The following is a 12,123-nucleotide window of genomic DNA, read 5'->3' on the forward strand; positions in this document are numbered from 1 at the left end:
TTAATCGATGAGTTATTCATTTTTCGATGAATTACTTAATTTTCAATGAGTTACAGATTCGGATGAAACAGTGGTGGTTTGGGTATGCTATGAGCCAATTGATTGAGAAATAAATTATTTTACGACTATTATTTATTTTATTTGCGCAATTAATCACTGAATCAATCAATTATTGCACACCACTCACTCCAAATCCATCTCCAGATGCTGCATGGTGAGCAATTATCATTTGTACATATTTACCTCAGAAGTACAACGCTCCCTCCCAATACCATCTCCACGAGCTGCACAACGGCATTGCCAGGGCGCCGAAGGCGCTCCGGCAATGTCGTATGCTGTAGGAGTTATTTATTTATTTGGCATAGGGGCGATGTACTTTGTTCCACAACTTATTTTCTTCTTATTCAGCCACTGCAGGGTGGCTTTTGCTTTGTGCTTTGGATCATTGTCTTGTTGAAAGGTGAATCTCCTACCCAGTTTCAGATTCATGGCTGACTCAAACAGGTTTTCATCAAGGATTCTTCTGTACTTTGCTCCCTCCATTTTCCCTTCTATTCTGACAAGTTTGCCAGACCCTGCTGTTGAAAAGCAGCCCCATAACATGATGCTGCCACCACCTTGCTTGACAGTAGGGATGGTGTTGACTGGGTGATGTGCAGTGTTAGGCCTGCCCCAGATGTAACGCTTTGAATCTAGACCAAGAAGTTCAATTTTTGTCTTGTCTGACCAAAAAAAATTCTCCTCGTGCCTGCAGTCTCATTAAGATGCTTTTTCGCAAATTCCATATGAGCTTTTAGATGCGTCTTTTTCAGAAATGGCTCTTTCTTGCCACCTGTCCACAGAGGCCAACTTTGTAAAGGGAGCATGATATTGTTCATTGATGAACACCGACCCCCACCTCGGACATAAAGCCCTGCAGATCTTTTAAGGTCATTGTTGGATTTAGTGACATCCCGAACCAGTTTCCTGCTTGCCCGGCTGCTGAGTTTGGATGGGCGACCTGATCTGGGTAGGGTCTGGGTGGTATGATACATCTTCCACTTCTTAATGATGGATTTCACCGTACTCAAAGGGACAATGAGTGACTTTAAATCTTCTTATAACCCTCTCCTGAACGGTGATTCTCCACCACTTTATGTCTGACTTCTTTGGAAAGCTCCTTGGTCTTCATGTTTGCCTCGTTGGTTGACCAAATTAGTTTTACCTTAAAACTCCTTTGATAAGTGCTGGAGCTTAATTTTTAAGTTAAACCACTGATTACATCCAGGTGAAACCTATAACACTTATTTTGTAACCTCTCAAACAAATAATTTGCTCCTGAAGTGATTTAGGGTTAATTACGCAAAAGGTTTGAATACTGTACTTGTACAATTTAGAATCATCTGATGTTCTTTGTTAATCTAACTTATTCACATTTTATCTGCATTTTTAAGCTTTTTCACTTTGGAGTAGTTTGTGAAGACTCCATATATTAAGTTTGATTTGAAAGCATCATGAAATATGTACAGATGGCATCAAAATGTGAATACTTTGGACAGGGTGAATATTTTTGCAGGCCACTGCACGACATGTATATATTAGGTCAACGACATGTATATGTTGTCTCTGTTTATCTGTCATACCCTGAAACACTCCTCAGAGAAAAAAAAATATTCCGTAAAAGTTGCTTAAAATGAATCCAAACTTATAGAAAATTTTACATTTTTTCAATCGGACAAAAATAAAAAACAAATCTGTCTGGGTGGTGTATAGGCAACATGACCACTGCCTCAATCGCTCCTGACTTATATATTTTTTCTTTGCTGTTAAGAAATATGAGGATTTTGGAATTTGACTCTTCTCTATACATCTATCAATTTAATAATACTCTTGTTTGTCCATCTGTTTGTGTGTAACGTTCCATTCCACCCATTGGCTGGACAGCTGGTCTGAGTCCCCCCAAAAATTTCAGCCTGAAAAATCATACGGCCGCCACGTTGGTGCCATGCGAAGCCAAATACATCTTTGGAGCTGTTATATGCACGATCCCCATTCCCTCTCTTTAAGTTTTCCATTGGTGTAAAACGATCAAAGCTACTGTTAAAGGGATCACCAAATATCTATAGGTTGGAGTCGATAGGGGTCACGGGCCTTGTGAAGGCGAGAGTAAGTATAGGCCTCATGCATCCGTTCATCAGCTTCCGGCCTCTGGTTAAGTGCAATTGGAATGTATCTGAGTGATATAACCACGATGTATAACATATGCACATGGGCCGTGGGCAAGATTTTGTTTTGAACCTGGGTTATTTTAATGTTTTTTTGAGAAATCGAGGCAGTGGTCTGCTTTCGAATATTTCCTCTAAAATGACTCGACCAGGGACTATAATCCCAAGTCATGATAAAGGTCTTTGTCCGAGGAGTTCCGGGAATCTCGGAACATTGTGATAGAAAACATCCGTCATTATTTACTTTTTACGATGTGAATAGAGCAAGTCACTGATTTACATCATGGATGCATTCCTAAAAACTGGAACGTTTCACAAACCCATGTACATGATATATTTTCCTAAATATATTCCCCACTATAATGGGGAATATATTGCCAGGGAAAAATTTTGGTCAACCAAACTTAACTTAACCTTCACTTAAGGACATATTAGACACAAAAATTTAACAAATCAATGCAGAACACGATTGAAATCATGCATGTGCACACATAGACAATTTAATGGTGTGGGTTGAGGTTAAATTATCACACTAGGAGGTGTGGGTTATCACACTAGGATAGTTAAACCCCGGTGTGTACCCCAGTCAGAATAGGTACACGGTATCCCTGCGTGTCGTAAAAGGCGACTAAAAGGGTTGACGTCAGGAAGGGCATCCGGCCATAAAAACATCGCCTCAAAAGGAAACCATCATGAGTACAACTGATGGGCAGGGTACAGCCCGAAGTACCCCGTGGGGGTCCTCACCCCCTCTCGTTAAAACTCAAGGTGGGGAACCCGATCGAAGCAAGGGAGGAAATTTTTCCATTTATGATGACCAATCGTCTGATGCCCCACGTGGAGATCGGTTTCTGAGGTTTGGTACATGGAATGTAGGGACAATGACAGGGAGATCTGGAGAAGTGGTTGAATTAACCAGTGTGGCAGCTACATTCAAGTGTAAGGTGTGCATCGAGGGAGCAGCAGATGAAGGAATTGTTGAGTTGGATCTTGGAGATGGTGTGAAGCTGGAAGGGGTGAAAACATTTTGCTATCTCGGAGACATGCTGAATGGAGAAGGTGGATCAGACTCTTCGACGGTTGCTAGAGTGAGATGTGCATGGAAGAAGTTTCGGGAACTGAGTGTCGTGCTGACGAAGAGGGGAGTGTCGTTGAAGCTGAAGGGAAAGGTGTATGCTACATGTGTGAGGAGTACGATGATTTATGGGAGTGAGACATGGGTACTGAACATGGAGCAGCAACAAAGGCTGGAAAGGGTGGAAATGCAAATGGTTCGGTGGATGTGTGGAGTATCGTTGAGAGAGAGGAAGACAAATGATGACTTGCGGAAGATGATGGGAATAGAGTCTGTGATGGAGGTTGTGAAGAGAAACAGGTTGAGATTGTCGGGTCATGTGTTGAGGAAGGAAACAATGTGTTGAAATGTGTTGAAATGTGTTGAAAGTGACTGGGTGAGAGGAGTGTTGGAAATGAGTGTAGTCGGAAGTAGAGGACGGGGAAGACCGAGAAAAACTTGGCTAAATGTGGTGGAAGAGGAAATGTGGGCAAGGGGATTAAGAAGGGGAGATGCAGAAAACAGGGTAAAGTGGAGAAGATTGTCATGGGGCCCGCAAGGCTAACCCCCGCTTTAGCGATGAAAATGGCCTTTAAATGCTTGTGTGTGTGTGTGTGTGTGTGTGTGTGTGTGTGTGTGTGTGTGTGTGTGTGTGTGTGTGTGTGTGTGAGTTGAGGTTAAAGAGACGACAGGCAGAGAGAGGAAAGTGCGACCATGCCTCGGTGGAATGTCTGAACCGGCTAAGCAACGTGCTGGTACTCCCTCACTCCAAATGGTGGTTTGATCAGTTACCGCACTGGGCATGGGGTGCTTTCTGTATGGACGATAACCGTCCTGAATCCAATTTGTCCTTTACCAGAATTTTAATGTACTAGTACGGGCCCGTAGGTGCGTGCCCGTAGGTGAGTGCCAGTATGTGCAGCCTCTCTCTCTCTCTCTCTCTCTCAAACCTCGAAAAGGCACATCCGCGGGTCCCCAGCAATATTCCTGGCAAGTTTCAATCGTGCAAAAGAAATAATAATAATAAATAAATAAATAAGTAAATAACCATTAATTGTGACGTCAATTGTGTTGTCATAGCACCGTGTCTTGTCATTGGTCGACAAATAAATGGCCGTAACTTTGGAACCGCTCGTCCGATTAATATCAAACCTTGAAAAGCACATCCGCGGGGCCCGGCAATATTCCTGGCATGGTTCAATCAGATCGGACCATCGATCGTGCAAAATAAATAAATAAATAAATAAATATTAATTGTGACGTCATTCGTGACGTCATAGCACCGTGTCTTGTCATTGGTCGACAGATAAATGGCCGTAACTTGGGAACCGCTCGTCCGATTGACATCAAACCTTGAAAAGGCACATCTGCGTGGCCCCGGCAATATTCCTGGCAAGTTTTAATCAGATCGGACCGGCGGTTGTCGAGAAACGGCGGTCGCAGACAGATAGACAGACAGACACACAGAGATTGCTGGAATTATAGATATATTATTAATGTATGTATGAACAAAAATAGACAATTCAATGGTATGGGTTGAGAGTTTAATTGTCAGGTTGTTGTCAGGTCAGGCCAAGTTAGATCCGTGACTTGCTACAGGTACCATGTGAACTTGTACTAACCTGTTTCACGGTTGCGTTGTCGGTGACTAAACCATCTCCCTCACCAGGTTTCCTGGTGAGGAAGGTGTATGATATGGACACCCAGCAGGATCAAAAACAAAACCTGTCAAAGGGCTGAGGAGCTCCTTGTGAGCAAGCGGCCATCCATATCCAATGCCAAACGGTGTATGTGGATGTCCTTCTGCAGTTGGGTTACTGTTTTTTTTTTAGGAGGGTGGTGGCAGGATTTGCACTCCGGCCACCACAAAACTATTCACGCAACAAAACACAAAAAAAGCAAAGAGAATTGAAAACCCACTCTGTGGGAGTACCTTCTGTGCAGCTGCCCTCCACAGGGCAGTTTACCGGATGACAGGATTGGGGCAAAGCCCTCAGGACCCCCACTCTTTGATGATGGGAGCAAAACCATGGAGTAACCTTCCCAGGTCAGATTGCAGTAGTGTGTGTCGGAGTGGTGTTGAGGCGTCGTCCACCAAATGACGGTCTCCTTGGGTTAGCCTGAGGCAGTCCCTTATGGTGCGTGTCTGGAATGTCCCATCCCTAAGAGAGGATGATCACCTGTCTCTGTTATCATCTGAGCTCAAGTGGTTGAACATCGATGTTGCAGCACCCTGTGAGATTCAGAGACCTGATAGTGGCGAGATTATTGTGGTTGATTACATCTACGATTGGTCTGGCTGCTCTGATGGTTACCATGCCGAGGGGTGTTTCTGTAGCTGTGTCCAATAAGTTGACTCCAATGATAATTGAGGTAACACCAGTCAATGAGAATATTATGAGATGAAGGATTTGTCACTGCTTGGGCGTCATTTCTCTGATCTCTGTATATGCTCCAACTGAGGTGAGTGATCTCACCATGAAAGACACATTCTATGCCACGCTCAAGTCTGGAGTTGATCAGTGCCCCAGGCGAGATACTCTTCTCGTCTTGGGGGATTTCAATGCATCGACTGGAACTGATGGGGATGGTCATGAGACATGTGTTAGTCCCCATGGGTCTGGAAATGTGAACCAGAATAGCACTAAGTTCCTTGACTTTGCAAGTAGTCATGAACTTAGGGTGGCTGGTTCATGGTTTCAGCACCCACGGACTCATCGTGGGATTTGGTATTCCAACACTGGTGGTGTGGCAAAGGAGATTGGCCATGTGCTCGTTGATGGTCACTGGAGGATGATCCAGAACTGCAGGGTCTACGGAGTGCTCAGTTCCTCAATACCGACCACAAGCTTGTGGTAGCAACTCTGAAGTTGCAGCTTAAATGTGGGAGAATGGTCCCAGCCTTGGCTGCATGTTGGCAAGCTCAAAGATGAGAGGGTAGTTGAGGAGTTGTGAACAGGCTGGGTAGGGATTTGGGGTGTCTGGGTGCTTTGGGCAACCCCGAAGATTTGTGGAGGGCTTTCAAGACCACCATCCTTGATGTTGCCGGTGAATGTCTTGGAACTCACTGTGGGGCGAAGAGGAATTTTGTCTCTCAAGAGACACTAGACATTGACCAGAGTTGCAGGGCCAGGTTTAATGGCAGAGCTGAGATTTTCAGGATGTTGAGGCATAAAACTCCACGTGTGCTGATTGGGACAAGGAGGCCTATGTGCAAGAAATCTGTGAGCGGGTAGAGCATCACCTGTGGTCAAGTGATTCTTGTCCTGCTTCCAGGGGAATTCGTGCATTGCATTCCTCCAAGCAATTGTTGACCCTCCAATCAACTGTGAAAACACAGGTTGCGTTGAACCGGTTAAAATGGGGTAAAGCTCCTGGGATCTGTGGCATCCATGATGAACTTCTCAAGGCTGGTGGAAATGCTGTACTCATGTCATTGCATGCAGTTCTTTGCTCTGCCTGGAACACAGGCATCATCCCAACTGACTGGAAGAGGGGCCTTGTTATCCCTCTCTGGAAAGCGAAGGGTGATCGCCAGGACTGCAACAACTACCGAGAGGTGACGCTGCTCTCAGTGCCAGGCAAGGTCTTTGCTCGGATAATTATTGATAGGATTCGCCACAATCTGCTTGAGCACCAGCGCCCAGAGCAGTCAGGCTTTACACCAAAGAGGTCAACGATTGACCGTATCCTTTCTCTTCAAGTCCTCACCGAACGCAAGCGAGAGTTTCGGCAGAGGCTGCTTGCAGCCTATGTTGATCTCCACAAAGCGTTCAATTCAGTGAATCGGGATGCCCTCTAGAGAATTCTCAGTATTCGTGGGGTTCCACCAAAACTGATCAATCTGATGCCTGAACTATACACTGGTACTGAGAGTGCTGTGAGATGTGGTGGTGCCATCTCTAACTTATTTCTAATCGTTACTGGAGTTTGTCTGGGGTGTGGACTGGCCGCCACACTTTTCAGCACTTGCATGGACTGGATTCTAGGGAGGATGTCGGAGAAATCAAACTGCGGTGCATCGTTTGGGAATGTCAAGATCTCTGACATTGATTTCGCAGATGATGCAGTCATCTTTGCAGACACTCTGGATAACCTTTTCGGGTGCCACAGGGTGCTGAATGAGGAGTCGGAGCTGCTGGGATTGCAGGTTTCCTGGGGCAAAACTAAGATCCAGGCTTTCATTGAAATATTGGATGCTGCTATCTTGTCTGTTCCTTTTTGTGGTGAGGATGTTGAGGTAATGGAGAGATTCACTTACCTTGGCATTGATATTCATGTCTCTGCTGGCTGTGAGCCAGAGATCAAGAGACGTCTGGGTCGGGCCTGGGGAGTCATGGATTCACTGGATCATGGGGTGTGGTGCTGTCGGTACCTGTGCAGGAGGCCGAAAGTCTGAGTCTTCAGGTCCTTGGTGCTTCCAGTCTTGCTCTATAGATGTGAGACTTGTACTCTGACCAGGGATCTGAGACAGAGACTTAATTCCTTTGGTACCAGGTCTCTTCGGAGAATCCTTGGCCATCACTGGTTGGACATTTTGTCCAACGAGCAGTTGCTGAGAGAGAGAATCAAATGAGATTTGTTACCTGGATAGTCCGTGAATGTCAGCTGCAGCTGTATGGACATGTGGCTCGTTTTCCTGATGCTGATCCTGCTCACCAGATTCTCTCAGTGAGGGAGCCTCGTGAGTAGAGGAGGCCAATGGGCCAACCACATTCCTCGTGGTTGCAGCAGGTTTATCAGCATCTTGGAGAGATGGGGATGGGCAAGGTATCTGCCTGGGAGATAGCCAAAGGAGGCCCCTGGAGTTCCGGTGGAAAGTGGACGCAGTTACACGGTGACTGCACGGTGTGGCACGGTGCATGCTCCCAAACCTGACCTGGCCTGTTGAGAGTGGAAGGACTACAGTGAGTGAGAGGAAGGCACTACCGTGCTCGGGTGGAACATCTGAGCCAGGTATGCAACGTTCTGGTACTCCCTCACATGAAATGGTGGTTTGAGAGGTTATCCCGCCGGATGCGGGGTGCTTGCCTTGTCGACGATAATCGTCCTGAACCCAATCTGTCCTTTAATGGACGCTTAATAATAAATACGTTTGCAGTCATCGCAACTCAAATCATTCATGACCAACTGACTTTATGTGCGTATTTAATAAGTAAACAGGGAGGGAAAACAAAGGAAACGAAAGCATTTTTTGCACAATTTATTCACAAAGATACGCACCCTTGGTATCGGACAAATATAATCGACTATTGTCCATAATGTGTCAATGACGTTCTGTTGAAATGACCTAAATAGACTCGATGTAAATCGGAAACTTACTTGTGCACCAGGAAGAAGATAATTGGTTTTGGGTCGTTTATTGGCACAATTAGGCTACTCATGGTCACTTGAGAGTTGTAATTCCAAGGGGTTTCCACATTTCTCACAGGATTGTGAGTTGGACAGGCAACCATGATGAGCCATGGCATGTTGGAGCCATGCTACTCAATTGTGGTTTCTGTGTTCATGGTGGGTGGGTTGAGGAGTTGTGGTGGGGGGGGAGGGGGGATTAAGGAGTTGTGGTTTTGGGGGGAGTGGGGAGAGGGTGTGAAGGCTTGGAATTGGGATGGGATTTAAGTAATCCTTCGGGTAAGAGGAGGAGGTTGTGGTCTTGGGGTCGGGAGGCGGAGGTGGAGGACTTCGGATTTGGGATGAGGTGTGGTTGATGACTTGGGGTTTGTGAGGAGGGGAGAGTTGAGGGCTTGAAGTCACATTTTACATTGCGTAGATATACTAGATATATAATAAGCTAAAGCTGTCTGTCTGTCCCCCCCCCCCCCCACCACCTAGTCTGTGGGCTTATGTAAAAAAAGCAAAATTTTGGGTAGATTCTTGACACCTGTGTTTAAACACATCTATAAACCTTACTGATTCAGAAAAAAAAAAGGGTACCAGTTTTTCTATTAGCTTTTAGGGCCTCCATTTTGAATTTCAAAATGGCTGCCGTTTTTACCCTATATGTATGATTTTTCGGTATTTAACGTCATTTTGAACATATAATACAAAGTGTGTGCAAATAGAGTTTGGGTAGCAAATGCATTCTAGTTGAGACAACTGTTCATCTGAACTCTGTTTGCATGGATATCAACAGGTTTGATGTTAATGTCAAGAAATATTAGTATGAATGTGACACTTATTACTGGTATCTGACGAATATTTTCTGCTTGCAATATGATGCATATCCACTGTGAACCAAATAACTTACTGCTTTATTTCAGAAGACCAAAAATGCACAGTGGACATCCCATCCCATAAAATACTTAAGGCATTGAAATTTATGGCAACTTGTTAATTTCACTTATGGTTATGATTCCAGATTAACCATGGCGTCCTGTGGAGAACCATCATGTAAGAAGCGTGCAACTGAACCTTCCATTGACTTTTGAATCTTCTTGTTGTGTCAAGAAGTGATTGGCATTCATGAGTTTGCCTACACCAACAAAATTCTCATGGCACCAGATGGATCTATTCATGCCACTACAGACAAGAGCACAGTGATAAAGTTTCTGGAAGATCTGGTGGCCAATGACACAGCTCAAGCTTCTGCACAACCTGCCGAGTTTGAAGAGGGATCTGAAACATGTCTTGTAGTTGATGGAATGGGAGTGGTACAGGAATTAATGGCAGTCAAAAATTTCAAGACTTGCAAAGAACTTGCAACATCCTTTGTCACACTCATTGACTCAAAGGCTCGTGGATATTGTCAAGTGCGAGTTATATTTGATAATTACACCAAGAATGCATCACTGAAGGAGCAGACTAGAGAGCGGCGGAAAGGCAAGCTGAAGGGAACTAAATCCTACATTGTTCAAGACTTAACAGGCATCAAAGACAAAAAGATGTTTCTCGCCAGCAGCAGCACAAAGGATTCACTAACTCTCTTCCTTTCCCATCAGCTCATCCACTACAGTACCGTCAAAGTTTTGACTGCAACACAGAAAGAGGTCATGACGAATTATGAAGTTGAAACAATGACCGGTGTCAGCACACAGGAAGAGGCGGACACTCTTATAATTTATCATGCTGTAGAAGTTGCAAGCAATGGAATAAAATGTCCACATATATTCACAAGACACTGATGTGCTACTTTTGGCTCTACGAAGAACACCACTACTTGGCAACCATTCTGCACTAATCATGGGCACAAGCGAAAGAACGGAAAGTCTTCCTTCAGCCTATATATGACAAGCTTGGTCCAGAGAAATCAGCAGCTTTGATCAACTGGCATGCTCTCACAGGCTGTGATACGACAGGACATATCCAAGGGAAGGGAAAGAAGGGGTGCTTTACAACTTTCTTGAAGGCAAGCCCCACCATTCTGAGAGCACTAGCTGACCTTGGCGAAGGGGATGAGCCATCTGAAGAAGTTCTTCGTGGTTGTGAAGAGTTTCTTTGCTCTCTTTTCTCTCCAGTTGGAGTCCACTTTGGGCAAGCAAAGATGCTGAGATGGTTTTTGTTCAAGCAATTCACAGATGAACAAGGAGTTGACAAACTGTCACCGACTCAGGGAGCATGGATTGAACATATACGCCGTGGTCATGTCCAGTGTAATATCTGGCGCCAGGATATGGTATTGAACCCAACTTTTCTTGACCCTTTGACCTTGGGGTGGTGAAACCAAGACAAAAAGCTACTGATTGTTCTTTCTCAGGTTGCACCAGCTCCAGTCTCAGTGCTGCAGTTCGTCAGGTGCAACTGTGAGAAATCAAAGTGTTCAAGAAGGTGCTCATGCAGAGGAAACAGTGTGGTCTGTACCGAACTTTGCAAATGTGGTGGGGAAGGCCACAGCTGTATGAACATAACACCACCAAGGATTGGCGAAGATCGAGAAGATGATTGAAGCAATGACAATTATAAATGTTTAATCAGTAACATTGACACTCCTGATTTATACATGTAGCATTTTCATACCTTTTGAAGAAAAACTTATCCATCTTCTAATTGTATAACCGCCCAAATAAATTTATATTGAATTACATGCTCTATATTATTTCTGTTAAATGTTTTGGAGGATTGGCAAAGAGTGTTCCAATCATAAATATGTTGTTATTATTGGAATCCTCCTGTGCCAAAACATATGATTAGACACCAAAAACATCTTCTTATGTCTATTGGTTAAAAAGTAATGGCATTTTACATAGAAAACTCCCGAAATCAGGCGGCAATCTTGAATTTTTTCCAATATTTAGAGTATTTCTAGTGCTCTTAGTTTGCTTCTAATGAATCTTTGTCCCCTTTATATGAGTTTGGATAAAATAAAATAAATATTGTATGACATTTGAATGGATAGTTATGGTTAATTTGCAATATTATTTTTAAAAGAAGATTTTCGGCGGTGGCCATTTTGAAATTCTAAATATGACCGTTTTTACAGCCATTTTTCCCTGCTGTGCAGGGGTTTGGCTTTTTGTGAGGCAATGTTTTATGGCCGGATGCCCTTCCTGACGCCAACCCTGGTCGCCTCTTACGACACACAGGGATATGGTACACCTATTCTAACCGGGGCATACACCGGGACCAGTACACTGGCACTCATTTCGCCGACCTTGGAAGGATGACAGGTTGAGTCAACCCCCTGGTGTTAATTCAGCAGCCAACGGAGCTTGAACTCAGGACACTGGGATCCCAAGCCACCACCCTAACCACTAAGCCAACACCAGGCTTCCATTTTGAAATTCTAAATGGAGGCCCTAAATGTTAATGGAAAAACTGGCACCCTTTTTTTCTAAACCAGTGAAGTTTCTAGATGTGTTTAGACATGGGTAACACGAATCTACCCCCAAAAAATGACAAATCCAGAAAATATCACATAAGCCGACGGAC

At 44.4% G+C, this 12,123-nt stretch overlaps 1 protein-coding gene across 7 annotated transcripts in view; it reads right to left on the minus strand.

The window, feature by feature from the left end:
- PDE11A (phosphodiesterase 11A) overlaps nt 1–12,123 on the minus strand; it is a 324,082-nt gene that overhangs the window by 89,457 nt on the left and 222,502 nt on the right. The gene's annotated exons all lie outside the window — the stretch shown is intronic.

This window comes from Eptatretus burgeri, chromosome 8 (genome assembly GCF_056783735.1).
Source record: "Eptatretus burgeri isolate ZD-2024b chromosome 8, Ebu_testis_v1, whole genome shotgun sequence".
NCBI lineage: Eukaryota > Metazoa > Chordata > Myxini > Myxiniformes > Myxinidae > Eptatretus > Eptatretus burgeri.